This window comes from Lathyrus oleraceus, chromosome 4, assembly GCF_024323335.1.
Source record: "Lathyrus oleraceus cultivar Zhongwan6 chromosome 4, CAAS_Psat_ZW6_1.0, whole genome shotgun sequence".
In the NCBI taxonomy this organism is placed as follows: Eukaryota; Viridiplantae; Streptophyta; class Magnoliopsida; order Fabales; family Fabaceae; genus Lathyrus; species Lathyrus oleraceus.
The window spans coordinates 164,776,856-164,790,044 of NC_066582.1; the positions used below are offsets into that span (position 1 = coordinate 164,776,856).

A 13,189-nucleotide genomic window follows, 5' to 3' on the forward strand; every position below is an offset into this window, starting at 1 on the left:
AATCAAAGAATATACCATTTGTGAAACACGTACCTTGAATAAAATTGTTTAATGCCGAAGCTTCAACACCACTAAGAGTGAATACTCTTTCATTGGCTCTTGGTTGGTTTGCTTGAGAACGATCATCATTGTTTGGTTCCTTCTTTGGTTTCTGACAAAACCTGCTTATGTGACCTTTCTTGCCACACATGAAACAAGTTGGAGCTGTATCATTATACTAAAGAACCCGATGACCTATCTTACCATATTTTCCATATTTCAGAGGAGTCAAATGACCTCCCCCACTATTCCCAACGCTCTAGTTATTGTTGTTCCCATTCCCAACATTATTGCTCCGTCCACTTTCAACCGTCAACCTATGATTATTGTAACTACTCTATTATCCGCTTAGATTGATATAAGGCTTACCACGGTTTTAACTAACAATTCTCTTGTCGATCTGAGAACTCAAACTCTTATAGTGAGTGGACATTGCCCTGTCATCATCATCATAAATTCTTCACTTGTTCACCAATACTAAAAATCAACAGATCTCCTAATAGCCTATCAATTACTTGATCTCAGGACATAACCCACTTTCAAATTTCACACACTTGCAACCTTCAGCATCAACCCTATTGTAATGCAGAAAAATCCTGGATAATTCTTCAAATTTTTTCGCATACTCAACAACATTCATATTGCTCTGTTTTAGCTCCAAAAATTCTACCTCCTTGCGGTTACAGACATCTTTAGGAAGATACTTCTCCAAAAATTCCCGCTTCAAATTAGTCCAAGTGATAGAAGTACCTACCGCTTCCAGTGTCTGGTGAGCATTATCCCACCTATGTCTAACCTCTTCAACCAACATATTTGATCCAAAATAAACCTTTTGTTCATCAGTAATGGTCATGACTCAAAAATCTTCTCAATTTCCTGAATCCAAATCTGAGCACCATCCGAATCATATCTTTTCTTAAATGCAGGTGGTTGGTTCTTCTGGAATTTTCCCAACCCATAAAATTAATCATCTCCAGCATTCGCAGCACTTTGAAACGCCTGAGTAACAGAGCCACCACATTAGCCATTGTCGCTAATGCGTCAACTATCGCACGGTCATTTCTATGAGTAGCCATTTCTTCCTGAATCAACCAGACAAAAAATATAAATTGGTTATGAACAGTGAAGCAAATAGCGCTTAAGGGAAAAAAATAATGAAAATGTTAACACATATGTAGTACAAAGGGCATAACATACTCATAACATACAAGGCCTGATGGACAGACCTGCTCTGGTACCAATTATGTGACACCCTAAACCCCAAATCTTTTTTTGTGTGGATTTAAATTGTAGAATAATTTATATAATAAATGGTATATAAAATGGAGGGTATCTCACATTGCTCATAACATACATTAGCAAATACCCATACTTGGGTAACATGTTCATGATTCACAATAAAACATTAAAAAACAAAAACATAATAATCTTTTAAATTGCAACCCCATCCATGATGTCACTGTATTAGAACTTTTTTCAGACTCAACCCCTAACTGACTAACACATGTCAGAAACATAACACACAGAAGACTAAGATGGCGTTCTACACCATCTTCATTGGATCACCTCATAAAGCAACTACGCCTCAGTCTCATCTTGAGGGTATCATATTCAAAGGTACATCATAAAAACAAGAAATCAAGGAGTGAGAATACATTTTACAAAAAAAAATGGAACAAAAATAGCACAGTAGTAAAACATAAACATTAACAACCATATCCATAATATGGAAAATACCATGTTAATTTATACAATCACACATAAATGCACATGAATGTTATGCAATGTACACTAACCTCTACTCCTTATGTATGTGGTACCAAAAATTGAAATCTTAGTATATTCATGGAAGTACATTCGAGCTACGCTCTGTACCACAACACTCTCTCTAGGCTCAACATTCGAGCTACGCTCTGTACCACAACACTTTCTCCCGAGTTCTACATTTTAGGAGTACAATGTGAGCTACATTCGTACTATGACACTCTCCTAGGCGATCGTAAACTTGCAATGCCTAGGAGTACATGTGAGTTACATTTGTACTACAACATTCCCCTAAACTCAACCTATTTCCACGGTTTATGATGCATGAATAAACCAAAATACATTATAATTGTCTAATAAAATGTAACCAGACAACAAATTATCTGTACCAGACAAGGATCAAACTAAAAAACAGAGAGAAACCTAAATTTAGAATGCAACAATCACTCAATGAATTCCAACAATAGCACATTCAAGGGTAAAAACACATACAAAAAAATAAGCTAATCATTCACATATAGAATTAACAATACTATTCATATGCTTTATGCCACAGGATTTACAGCAAACCACATACTATGAGATAACTTTATAGGGATAAATCAGTATCAAGGTTCAAGGTCAATCTCACTATCTTACAAGTCAATATACCCTTTGCAAAAAAATCTATCCCCTTACTTTGGATTTAGATTTTTCTCGAATGGTTATATATGACAACTCTCCCTTGCCAAGGCCAACCTTGCAATCTCTTGGATGAATATATATGGTCTTGAGATGCAGCGTTTACTTTCTCTTCTCCTATGATATATTTTTTCCTCTTCCTTTCTTCTCACTTTTCTCTTCTTTCTTTTTATGAAAATTTTCTCATTCTTTCTTTTATATCCCTTATTATTCCCACTTCTTTCCCTTTTAACCTTTATAACTTTCCTCTCTCTCTCTCTCTCTCTCTCTCTCTCTCTCTCTCTCTCTCTCTCTCCCCGTTAAGTCTATCTTTTCATTTTATTTTCCAATAATAATAATAATAAAATAATAATAATAGTAGTAATAATAATAATATCAATATCATTAAATAATCACTAATATTAATAAACACCTATTATTTAAATAATAAAAATACTATTAAAATATTAAATTATATTAAAATAATAAAAATAATATAATAATAATTAAAATTGGGGTGTTACAACGGGACTTAGTTGAGTCCCTCAGACGAGACTCTATTGAGTCTTTCAAGCGAGATATTGTTAAGTCCCATAGGTGAGACTCTATTGAGTCCCTCGGGCGAGACTTCACTTGAGTCTTTTGGGTGGAACTTTAGTTGAGTCACTCAGAGGAATATTTCCTCAAGCATTACTTAGGGCTAATTCAATTCTTTGTATTTATTATGTTTTGCGTATTCTCATAATTCTTTGTATTCTTTGAAAATGCATGTGCCAAGAGGAAACATTACAGGTCATTTTTGGCAATTGCCATTGAATAAGTGATTTTCCTCAACTTCTAAAATGCATAACTCCTTCATGCCAAATCTAAATGAGGTCAAATTTCTGACCAAAATTAATAGGTTTGAGAGAGTTACAACTTTTATGAAGGAACTTTTTCCATTTGAAGTCCATAGCAAAAGTTGTTCAAGGTGGAAGAAGTGAACATTTGGCTTGGTACTTAGAAAATTTTCAAATATATTTGATTTTCCAAACTTCGACCTCAAAATTCATCATGATCCAAGCTTCAAATGGAAAAGTTTTTAACATGGAAATTGTTCCCCTTGATCTCACCTTTTCAAAAAGTCCAAGATCATCTCATTTGGCTAAAGAATGAAGGACTTGCGCATGGGTTCTTTTCAAGGGACCAATTGGATGAATTTCACCTTCACATTTCAAATTCAAATGCATGGCCACATGACATGATTTCAGCATGATACACAAGCATTTTTGGACCTGAATACATCACTTGATGGGCCTGTCACACGCCCATGTAAGCATGCAATGCAAATTATTAAATTTGGCAAAATTTGGAAGTGTGTGGAAATGAATCACATTGCCTCTAAATACAATACTCATGGATCAAAATTGAGGACCTCATGCCCAAGCTTTGAACCTACAATCCAAACCCTCACCATTAAAGGATAATCTTGAAGGTTTTCATTTGAAAATTGAGCTTCAAATCTCATTCTGTTTTGAGATTGAAACTCCAAGAGTCCAAGCTTCTCTTTGATCTTAATCACCTCCTACAAGCTTCTGAAGCCAAGCCAAGCACAATTGGGATCAAAATCAAGCAAGGTTGAAGCTCCTTCGAAGGTAATTTTTCAGAATTTTCATCTCTTCGATTCTCCCTCAATTCTTCATTATTCTTTGTGATTTTTGGTTGGCTAAAGTCATACCAATGTAGGCAACAAGATTGAGTTGCTCTGAGGTCAAATTGAAGCAACTCAGTTCATGATCCTCAAAATTCAAATCCCTGTATCTTTTTATATACTTGTAATTGGAGAAAATTGAGGCCAGATTCGAGCTCCTGAGCATTTTTTCTTTAAATCCATGTCCTTGTTTTTCATTTTAGTGGTGGTTGGTGGTGGACCAGTCCGGTGAGGTCCACCGGAGAAGACAACCGGAGCCCTAGCTCCGGTGGTGTAATGCCATGCTCCTATCCATCAGATCTTCCCCCCATCTTCTAATCCTGGCCTTCGCTTCTGATTACCACGCGTGTACATGCATTGACTGTGGTGCATGATGGAGTGCGCGTTTTGGCTATCAAATCTGCCACCTCAATTAATGAGGGAGATCTGATGGCCCTTATTTTTTTTGTATTTTCTGATTTTTCATTTAATTGCTTTATTTTGTTTAATTCATAATAATTTCATTTTTAATTAAAAAAATATGGGACTTTCACCAAAAATCTTTAAATATTTTTCTCTTTCATTTTCTGAATTAAAATTATTTTTGGATTAATTTTGATATTTTTCATGAATTAAATGTTTTTGTGCATATTTTAATTGTTTAAAAATACTTCTAACTTTTCAAAAATATTGAAATTTTGTGTCTAAGGTCTTTTGACTTTGTTTGACCTAGGATAAATCTCTTGGCTATTTATTTGGTATTTTGAAGAGGTTTTAGGTTTTAACTAAACTAATTTGTATTTTAATGCATTTTTAAATTGATTTTTAATTGATTAATTGTGTAAAAATTATGTTGAGTCATTTTTATGGTCTTGTGGTATTTGACTATTTGTTTGGGCCTTGGTCAAGGTTGATTTGACTTTTGTTGGATTAAAATAATTGGATTTAGGGGATTGATGAAATGTACATTTCATCTCCCAAAATGAATGAATGATTTTAATTTGATAAAATTCCTCCAATGACCAATTTGTGTTTCTCTCATTCCCCTCCCTCTTTATCTTCATCCCTATTCTTACCCATTCCTTTTATTGACCAATGAAATCTCAAATATCCTAAGGCTAATTAGTTCATCAATGACCTTGTGTCATATGAACCAATACAAGTATGGATGAGATAGGTCCATCCCTCTTGATCTTTTCTTTTAGTATGTGGTATGTTTTAGGAATTTGGTTCATTATACCAAATCTCTAACATGTATTAACACCTAAATTTTGATTGCCCGACCTCAGATAGTTGTGACTTCTACATAAGTCCAATTACGATTGCTTAACATAGAGCTAAATTTGACCCTAAAGGCATAATATTCTAATAAGTGAGATTGTAAGTCTCCCATCTTTCATGGTATTGTGTGGAAACTTGACCTTTTTTCCTTCCTATGGAAGATGTCTTGGTTCAAGGATCCATCTTTGTGAATAGATGGTTGAGTGTTCTCCAAAGAATGACTTAATCAATTAAAAAGCAAAACACTACTAACATTCAATTAATCTTGGCTAACATTTGACTTACTCTTATTAATATTGCTTTACTTTCAAGTCATTTACTTTATGCAATCTAATTTTTAGTCATTTATCATTCATTGCCATTTACATTTCATTTAAGTTATTTATGTTTATGTCATCTTCACTTTGCTCATTTGAGCCATATCTTGTGATTATATTTTGTTTGTGCCTTTTGATTTTGTTTATGGTCTCAGGACCTTAAAACACCTAATAAACAACAAAAACCCTAAAAAATGTTTGGTGGACTGTTGATCTTGATCTGAACTTTTGGGCTTAAGATTAGGCAATATTCCATGTGCAAAAAGGACTTCGCCAAGGCCAACATTTTGAAATCAAGTTATTATGAACTGAGCCTTCATCTGATGCAAGTTCTGGGATGTGTTTGAGTTCATATGCTACATTATCTTGGTGCAGACTGTTATTTTGATCTTGTGTCTAATGCTTTATTCTGAGTTGATTAAGGAGTATTTCATCTGGTACATGAGAAGACAAAGAAGACTGCTAGCTATGGGATTTGCTTGCTTGGATGTGGCTATCTTTATTTGATGCCTTGATCTTCATGATGTCTGATATTGCTAATTGCCTGATTGATTATTGCTTGATTCAAAGTCCAAAGAGAAAATAGGTTTCTATATGACATTCTTGTCTGTTGGATTGCATCTCATTGGTTAGATCTTTTCAACTTTTAACTTTTAATTTTATGCTTAGGATTAGTCTCTTCATCTCCTCCCACTTCTTAAATTTCAAAATCTCTCCCCCTTTTCAAAAGCTTTCTTTGCTTGTGATTTCAAACTTAGACCTTATTTCAAGTAGAAACTTTGGCCTTATGCCATTGAATTTTTGAACTTCTTTTTCTTAAATCAAACTTGTAAATAAATCTAATCATATTGACTTAAAATTTCAAAATACAAAAAGAACTAACAACTCCATTCAAACTTTTTGCCCTTTGTGCCCTTCTCAATTAATTTTTTGTTAAAAAGAAATTCACCAACTTTGAAATATTTACCACGAACTACGAGGTTTTGATCCCTTATTTTTATGTTGGTACGTAGGCACAAGTCCGAAGGTCTTGTCAAACACAAAAATATAATCAATGAATTCTTTTCTCATCCCCACACTCTATTTTTCTCAAACATCATTTTATACCAAAAACACATACACATATAAAAAATGGCTCCTTAGGAGTACCTAGGACACTTTGGGTGCTAACACCTTCCCTCTGTGTAACCAACCCCCTTACCTGTAGTCTCTGGCATTTTATTAGTTTTGATTTTAAAACTTCTTATCTTTCGGTTTTGTTTGTACTTTTCCCTTTTTCCTTTGGAAACAATAAAAGTGCGGTGGCGACTCTGGTTTTATCGATGTCAAGTTTATCCGTAGCTTGATGGTCATGAATTTACCGCTACAGAAATTAAGTGGCGACTCTGTTGGGGAGTAGTCCTCAACGGGTTTAGCCTACTTTTTATGTGTATATATAATTGTATATTTGATGTTTGTATATTTGTTTGTATGATATAATATGTCTGTTGTGCTTGGTGATCTCTGAGTGGTGAGATAAGTTCTAACCCGAACTTGAGTGCAATTAAGATAGGAGGATGGTATAGTCATGTTCAACTTGTGTGGAGTAGTCCTTAACAAGTTGGCTTGAGACCCATCTACTCAGTGGAGACCCTTTTGAAGTTACTAATGTCACACAAGTTATTTGTGGTTAGACATTACTTTCTCTGATTTGTGGTCCGAGAAGCTAAGGACCGTAGAACATTTAACCCAACTTGGCCTATTTAGGATGTAGTGCAGAGACTGTTCAGGTGTAGACCTGATAATAGTTGTTACACGATACTACTGATAACATGAAATTATATCACATTTTAAGACTTAATTTAATTAGATTATATTATCATTTACTTTAATTTATCCCATTTTATCAGATATTATGCAGTATTTCTTTTCTATTTACATCAGGTACCCATTTTGAAGCAAAAGTGAAAAAGGGAAGAAAAGGAGGTGTAAAAAGCAATAAAAAGGAAACAAATAACCAAGACCAAGCCCAGCCCAAAAGAAAGCGCACGTTGCCCCTGTGACGGGCGTCATAAGGGTTGTGACGAGCGTCACGCGAAGTAGCCTTGTGACGGACGTCACACATGGTGTGACGAGCGTCACACCAGTCCACTAGCTTTTTGGCGCAAGTTACGCTCTCAGAAGAATGGAAGTAACGTTGAGGACTTCGTGTCCTATTCCCAAGCCGTGTATTTAGCCATGCTGAAGACTCGTAGGGAACGGAATGCAGTTACCAAGGCTATTATAAATAGCCATCTCCTCTCTTTGCCGTGGGGAGTTTTTTGCACGCTCAGTTTTGCGGAAGCTCTGCCAAATTTTCCTTTCACGCCTTTGCTTATTTTTCTTCCTTTCCAGCATTGTTCATTTTATTTATTTCTTTTGCAAGCTTTACTTTCTCTTTTTCCTTGCAATTTATCTTTCCCGTTTTTAGCTTTTAGATATTTTTTCGCGTAATAGTTTCTACACCGGAAACTACTGTGCAACTTTATACCGGATTTAACCTTACGTTATATTCGAGTTTTATTTCCTTGATTTATTTTACTGCTTAATTGAAGAATCGAAGAACAAATCCTACCGGCTTGTGGTGGAGTGTTCAAGACCATTGTATTACGCATTCAGGTTCTTTAATTGTTATTTAATTTTTAATGTTTTATTCTATTGTTTATTCATATTGCCTGCCTGGAATGAGTCTGTTTATGCATGATATAAATTCTTGTTTATTTAGCATGTCTGGCTAATTTGCCTAGGTATCGGTATGTAAAGTAAGCAGAATAAGGGATCGAGACTGAGTCGGTCTATCTAAACTTAAAATCAAAATCAATCTTTTTATGGTCTCAACTTACAGGTTTAATAACAAGATTTTTTACAAAAGTAAAAGGCATAAAGAAGTTAAAATCAATAGAGCGAGAGTTTGAGATTTTAACTGGACAGTGTAAGTTAGGCATTAATTCTAGATCAGGGCGAGAGCAAGTTTTAGAGTTAATTAAATTCTGACCTTTTCCAAAAAGTATTTTTAAAGATTGAATGTGAGGACGAGAGTTAAGCATTTGGATTTAATTATATAACCTAAGTCAACAGAGCGAGAGTTTGAGATAAGGGTGTTTAAAACGGTCAGTATTTTCTTAAAAAGAGTTTCTGCAACTTTATTGTTTTCAAAATATGGTTTTTGACTTAATTATAAGTGACAGCAACATTAATATAAAATCATGGTTTATTCAACAGAGCGAGAGTTTGAGATAGAACCTTTAACCAATAAAGTTAACCGAAACGATTCATTTTAAAACCAAGAAACCGACAAAGACTTGATTCCCTAGTTTTGACGAATTACATACCGATATCCGTTTTATTAATATTTAATCTAGACATTAGTTTAGCTCTTAGTTTTTCCCCAAACAATCAAACATCTTCACCTTAGATTTACGTAGTAACTTTAGATAACGGTATATCGATTCATAAGTCCCTGTGGGATCGATATCTTTTAAAACTACGCGATAGAACTGTGCACTTGCAGTTTGTATCCCATTCTCGACTCACCCAGTCGAGCGATCAAGTTTTTGGCGCCGTTGCCGGGGATTTTTATTCAATCGATATCGTAACTCTTCCGTTACGCTGTAGAGACTAAGGTTTCTTTTTCTTCTATTTTCTTTCTTTCGTTGATTTGTATGCCACGCACTCGCTCTCAAGGCGAACCGCTCTATTTACGAATCAACGATATCGAACTATATCTCCGAGTCTTACGACGAATTCGGGAATATCGTGCTGAAAACAATCTCCCTCCTATAGACCTTCCTGATCTCAAAGATTTTCCTTCTTTAACCGAGATGGCAGAACCAACTCGTGCTCTTAGAGATTACGCCGCTCCATCGCAAGATGAACCGCATTCAAGTATTGCTCCGCCCGCAATCGAAGCAAACAACTTTGAACTTAAACCTTCGTTGTTGCAGGCTGTGCAACAGAACCAATTCTCTGGAAATCTTACCGAAGATCCAAACCTTCATTTATCCGTATTTGTCCAATACGCTGATACTGTTAAAGCTAATGGTGTCACTTCAGAGGCAATTCGACTTCGTCTTTTTCCTTTCTCATTAAGAGATAGCGCTAGAAGATGGCTTCAATCTCTTCCTTCCAACTCAGTCACCACATGGAACGAGTTGAAGAAAGTTTTTCTTGCCCGATATTTTCCACCAAGCAAAACAGCTATGTTAAGAGCCCAGATAAACGGATTTAAACAGAAAGACAACGAGTCTCTTTTCGAAGCATGGGAAAGATACAAAGACATGATGAGACTTTGCCCACACCATGGTTTGGAAGACTGGTTAGTAATTCACACATTTTATAATGGTCTCTTATACAACACAAGGTTAACAATAGACGCCGCTGCAGGTGGTGCACTAATGAACAAACCTTATGCTGATGCTTACCAGCTTATCGAGAGCATGGCCCAAAACCACTATCAGTGGGGAACCGAACGAACAACAGTGGAAAAACCTCAACCGAAAACTGGCATGTACGAGATAAGTAACCTTGATCACGTCAATGCAAAAGTGGATGCTTTGGTCCAGAAGATTGAAAGTTTAAACGTATCACCTCCAGCAGCCGTGGTTGCTATAATTCAGAATTGCGAGGTCTGTGGAATCCAAGGCCACACTCCTGCGGAATGTCAACTCTTGACTGGAATCCAAACAGAGCAAGTAAACTATGCTCAAGGAAGCCCCTATTCGAATACCTATAACCCAAATTGGAAGAACCATCCAAACTTCTCATATAAGAGTAATAATGCTTTATACGCACCTGGACAGTCTCCAAATCAAGCCCCATCTATACCTCCAGGATATCAGAAACCGAATCCTAACAATAATACCCCTAGAAAATCCAACTTGGAAATCATGATGGAAAACTTTATAGCTTCCCAACAACAAACCAATAAAGATTTCTTAAACCAGAACATGCACACTGGCGAACAACTTAAACAACTAGCAAGCAAAGTAGATGCCTTGGCTACCCATAACAAAATGCTGGAAACGCAAATATCTCAAGTAGCTCAACAACAAGCACCTACCGCTGCACCAACTGGTACATTCCCTGGACAGCCCCAACCCAATCCGAGAAGCCAAGCTCATGCAATTATATTGAGAAGTGGAACGGAAGTGGAAGGACCGTCTGACCCAAGGATAGAAAACCAAAACCCTGAGAAATCCACTGAGGAAAGTGAACCTAAGGAAAAGGAAGAGAGTAATAAGGAAACCCTAGAAAAGAAGGAACCTTATGTACCTCCACCACCTTACAAACCACCTATACCTTACCCTCAAAGGCTTGTTAAAACCAAAGATGTAGGCCAATTTAGAAAATTTGTTGATCTCCTTAAACAATTAAACGTTACAATTCCGTTTACCGAAGCTATTACGCAGATGCTCTCATATGCTAAATTCTTAAAAGAAATTCTTTCTAATAAGAGGAAACTTGAGGATAGCGAAACCGTTACACTCCCTGCCGAATGTAGCGCTATAATCCAAAACATGCCCCCTAAACTCAAGGATCCGGGTAGCTTCTCTATACCCTGTCACATAGGAAAATTTGTCATCGACAAAGCCTTATGCGATTTAGGAGCCGGAATTAGCGTTATGCCCTTATCCATATGTAAGAAACTGGAGATGGGAGAATTAAGACCGACCAAAATGTCTGTGCAATTAGCAGATCGTTCCATCAAATATCCTGTAGGAATCCTTGAAAACGTTCCCGTACGCATAGGTCAGTTTTACATTCCCACTGACTTCACAATTATGGACATTAGAGAAGATGATACGACACCTATTATACTAGGAAGACCATTCTTAGCAACTGCCGGTGCAATCATAGACGTAAAACGAGGACGACTCACCTTCGAAGTAGGTGAAGAAAAAATTGAATTCATTCTTTCCCAATTCTTGAAAGCACCTGCAATAGAAGATACATGTTACTTCATGGATATCATCGATGAATGCATAAAAGAAGCAGAGTCAGGAGAAGACAAACCATCAGACTATCTTTTAGAGGACAAATCTAAACAATGCCTAGCAATAACACCAGATCCTACGCAGTGTCTTAACAAACCAACCCCTGATTTGAAAACACTTCCCAAAAATCTGAGATATGAATTCCTAGACTTAGAACTTGAACGACCTGTGATAGTTAATGCAGATCTAGGAAGACTCGAAACAGAAAAACTCCTACATATCTTAAGAAAATATCCAACTGCACTAGGATACCACATCACCGATCTTAAAGGAATAAGCCCTTCTATTTGTATGCACCGCATCATGTTAGAAGAAGACTGTAAAACCTCTAGGGAACACCAGAGAAGACTAAATCCGATCCTAAGTGAGGTAGTAAAGAAAGAAATAACCAAGTTATTAGAAGCAGGTATTATATATCCTATATCTGACAGCAAATGGGTTAGTCCTATACACGTTGTACCCAAGAAAGGAGGCATAACCGTTATTGAAAACGAAAAAGGAGAAACTATAACTAAACGAATCGAATCGGGATGGAGAATGTGCATTGATTATAGGAAACTAAACAAAGCAACCCGAAAAGATCATTTCCCTTTACCATTCATTGACCAAATGTTAGAACGATTAGCTAAACATTCACATTTCTGTTATTTAGACGGTTATTCAGGCTTCTTTCAAATACCAATTCACCCTGATGACCAAGAAAAGACAACATTCACATGCCCTTTTGGTACCTTCGCGTATAGACGAATGCCGTTTGGTCTGTGTAATGCCCCTGCAACTTTTCAAAGATGCATGATGGCAATATTCGCCGACTTTCTCGAAAACATCATGGAAGTATTCATGGATGACTTTTCTGTATACGGACAAAGTTTCGAAGAATGCCTTGAAAACCTGGAAAGAGTTCTGGAGCGATGTGTAAAAGTAAACTTAGTACTTAATTGGGAAAAGTGCCACTTTATGGTACAAGAAGGAATTGTTTTAGGACACATCATCTCGAACAGAGGAATTGAAGTAGACAAAGCCAAAATAGAGGTAATCGAAAATCTTCAACCCCCAAGAACCGTGAGAGAAGTACGAAGCTTTTTAGGACACGCCGGTTTTTACCGACGATTCATCAAAGACTTCTCTAAGATAACTAAACCCTTAACCGGACTGTTGATGAAAGATGCTGAATTCATATTCGACGATAACTGTTTAAAAGCATTTCAAACTCTTAAACAAGCATTGATCTCCGCACCCATTATGCAGACACCAGACTGGAATGAACCATTCGAAATAATGTGCGATGCCAGTGATTATGCTGTAGGTGCTGTTTTAGGACAAAGAAAGGATAAAAAGCTTCACGTTATATATTACGCTAGCAGAACCCTGGATGAAGCGCAGATGAATTATGCCACAACCGAGAAAGAACTCCTAGCAGTGGTATTTGCGCTAGATAAATTTCGTTC

General features: G+C 36.4%; 1 pseudogene; it reads right to left on the minus strand.

The window, feature by feature from the left end:
- Positions 1-9,954: 9,954 nt before the first annotated feature.
- LOC127077196 (uncharacterized) lies at positions 9,955-10,054 on the minus strand (annotated as a pseudogene).
- Positions 10,055-13,189: the final 3,135 nt, after the last annotated feature.